This window comes from Euprymna scolopes, chromosome 31 (genome assembly GCF_053919585.1).
Source record: "Euprymna scolopes isolate OS-2025 chromosome 31, ASM5391958v1, whole genome shotgun sequence".
Lineage (NCBI taxonomy): Eukaryota > Metazoa > Mollusca > Cephalopoda > Sepiida > Sepiolidae > Euprymna > Euprymna scolopes.
Window position 1 is genome coordinate 83,973,396 of NC_136512.1, and position 3,959 is coordinate 83,977,354.

Consider the following 3,959-nt stretch of genomic DNA (forward strand, 5'->3'; position numbering starts at 1 on the left):
TTCCCGGCCCCTCACCTGTTGGGCTGAGTGTCAAGTGACGAATCCTTGACTGGTACTACCCTGTCTCCCTGCAGCCGAAGCCGCTAGGAGACACATCCCATCAGACAAGAAGTATAATGGAGTATGATCCCACGCAGTCGGGAGATTCTATTTATAAACGATGCTGCTAGGAACTGACGAATCGAATTAATTCACGTTCTGCTACCAACCAATCTGAAACCAGATTGCCCCATAAATATTAAACCTTTTCTGTAGCAATTTCGCATGTTTTTTCCATCTCGACACGGTAAGAATATTTTGCTCTGTGGAACTGTCTACTGCAAGCCAGTCACCTCTCAGGACTTGTGTGTAACAACGAACCATCGGAAACTGTTCTGTCTACTGCAAACCAGTCACCTCTCAAGACTTGTTTAGAACAATGAACCATTGGAAACTGTTCTGAAACTAAACATGGGTTACACTTCTAGAACCTGATACTAAATATAATTTTTTCTCTCGATAAGGCATCGTTTTCATGCTCTATAAATTATACTATTATTGGTCACGAATGAAAAACACAGAATTGTCGGTTAAAAATGTCTCCTCTTGTGCTTAGTGTCATTCTACCAAAATACAGTTCTTGTGTTAAGTGTCATTCTACCAACATACCATTCTTGTGTTAAATGTTATTCTACCAACATACCATTCTTGTGTTAAATGCCATTCTACCAACATGTTACATGATCGACTTGACGGACTGATTAGCTCCCCATTAGGGAGGTTGAAACCCCCCGGGACCTGAGGAGTACCGGGTAAATATGATAGGATTGTCTAATTGAAGCCCCGACAACGGCAGATATCAAAAATACTTGAATGAAGATATATAGATATATATTTTATTTTATTGTCAAAGTCAGATATATATTTTATTGTTTGAAAACAAATGACAGAAAACGTTAGAATAAGGGATAATGACATTAGTTTGGCCTGGAGACCCCGGCACAGTTGTCCTGGGTTCTAAGTAAGGAAATTGGCAATGGTTGATCTCCCAGGTCGTGCGAGGATGATTTCATTTTGGTCACCGATTGCAAAACTTGCTGAACTGCACAAACACAATTTGGAAGCGTGTCGCTGATTGGTTGGGTGAATCGCCAAACACCAACCTGTGACCTTATAATAAAAGCCAATACCCGCTCAAAAACAGATAGATTTTGCGCCGAAATCTCAGAAGAAACAGCTCCTGACGCCTGCCCCCCCTCTCCGCTATCCTGACTAGTAATCCAGTGAGCAGAAGAAAGATATTTGTGAAACTTTAAATGTTTTAGTAACTGGATGTTTTGCATATGTAAAAAAGAACTGTAACTTTTGTAAAATTAATTTTTAGTAGATAGAACCCTGAGTTGTATGGCCTTCTGGCGCATGCAAGCTTCGCTTTTTGCTTTCAGCAGAATTCTACATAGAGGCGTTGAGAATTCAATGTGGAGGTCTCCTAGTCGACTAGACATCACGAGACACAATTTCCGAAGTTAGTCAGAGGTCAATTGCTTGACTTGAGCACGGGAGATCCGACCACAACACATCATTCTTGTGTTAAGTGCCATTCTACCAACATGTTTGCCAACATGCCGGGGTTCATATTTTCCATTTAAAACGTCTATTGCTGAAATATCCTGACGGAATATCCGCCATGTTCATCACTCGCATCACTAAGATTCTCCGCAAAAGTCTCGAAAATGATAATTTTGAAAAAACAAACAAACAAAAAAAAACTGTACCCAAGTCGACAAAAAATAAGGCTTTATATATAGGTTTCTTCGTTTTACTACTATTAGTGTTGGTGATCTTCACTTTCTTTATCTTCCACATTCCTTTGAGCTCTCTAGCCTGTTTCACGCATTTGACGAATTTCTCTGTCTCCTTAATATTCACTTTGTAGGCTGCTGAAACGGCAACATCTTTGATTAGCCAAAGATTTTTTATTCTTGGTAACTATTACGACTAAATTATCATTATTAGCGTGAGTAGAAAGTTCTTGCAAAATTTTTAAATTTTGATTTCAAATGATATATTTTCAAATAAGTTTGCGTCATAATACCTTTTCTTTATACGGCATTTAAAATAACTTTTTCGTTCTATTTAATCGTTTAAATTACCATCGTTTTAAAACAATTATGTCTTCTGTTCTAAAATGTTGAATACTAAATAGGCGAAAAGCAAATGCACACAGTTTTCTTATTTCAATTCAAGCTAGGACGAAAAGCTAATGAAACAGTTCGCGATATCAGTGAAGACTTTGGCCTAGGAACCACCACTGAACGCGCAGCACAATGGTGGTTGAAGAGATTTCATGGCAGCGATGATAAGCGTAGTGCTCGACCATCGGATATTGACAACGATCAACTAAGAGCATTAATCGAAACCAATCCACGCACATCTGTTCGAGAGCTTCTGAATTAGACGTAACGTATACGATAATGTCCAACTACTTGAGAGAGATTGGAAAGACCAAAAGACTTGATAAGTGGGTGGCTCACGAATCAAACGACAACCAGCGGAAACCTCGTTATGAAGTGTCATCCCTTCTTCTATTACGCAACAAGAACGACCTGTTTCTCGACCCGGTTGTGACTTGCGATAAAAAATGGGTTCTTTACGATAACTGGCGACGCTTACCTCAGTATTTAGACGTTGATGAAGTTCCATAACACTTCACGAGGTAGAGTTACACAAAAAGAAAATCATTTTCACTCTTTTGTCGGCAGCCGGTCTCATCCATTAGTTTTTTGAATGCAGGCAAAACCTTTATGTGCTGTCAACAAATGGATAAAATGCACCAGAAACTTCGAAAACAACACCCAACATTAGTCAAGAGAAAAGCCCCACATCTTCTCGACGACAATGCCCGACCGCACGTTGCTAAACCGACCCTGCAGAAGTTGCCTAATCCGCCATACTCTCCATACCTCTCACCTGCCGACTACAAACTTTTCAAGCATCTCAACAACTTTCTGCGTGAAAAATGCTTCAAAAACCTAAGTGATATCAAAAACACATGCAGGGGCTTCATCGTCACCAGAACGTAAGATTATCACGTTACTGGCATAAATACACTTGTTTCGCGTTGGCTTAAAGGTGTTGATTCTAATTGTTCTTTTGTCCATCAATAATTTTTTTGTTGGAGCCGAGATATGTTCATCTGAATTTCAAAGTTAAAAAGCGCAAGAAATTTCTCATCAACCTGATATTCTTCTTCTTCCTTTTCTTCTTCTTCTTCTTCTTCTTCTTCTTCTTCTTCTTCTTATTCTTTTTCTTCTTCTTTTTCTTCTTCTTCTTCTTCTTCTTTTTCTTCTTCTTTTTCTTCTTCTTCTTCTTCTTCTTCTTTTTCTGAATCTTACTATTATTATTATTATTATTATTAGGTAAGGATATTTGCCTATTGAGTTTTGATACATCGGCTTTACAACGAGCATTATTCTTTTCCTTTATTTTAATTAAATTAGTAATTTTACTATACCATAAAAATACACTCTGCTCTATAGAAAATTGCTCTAACCCCCTTTAAATATTATTATTATTATTATTATTATTATTATTATTATTATTATTATTATTATTATTATTATTAATGTGTGCTATTTACTATTAAACAATATTCAACATGGCGGCGCTCATCTTGCAGAAGCCGCCCCATCACTTCTCCAATACATAAAACTTATGAAATGAAATCTCAAACATTCGAATCTCATCGTATCGGTCTATAACGAGATATTTTCAATCCATGCCTGCAAACGTACACTAATAAATCAGGCCGAGTCGGAATATTAGAGTTTAGTATTAGGAAAACGTCCGGATTTGCCGATTTGAAATAAATGTATTGGAAGAAGTCATTCATCTATTATAAAAAAAAAAGATTTTAAATGCTCGGAAGCAAATGCTGAGAAGAGAGTTAGAAAGAAAGTTTAATATGATGAATGACCAAC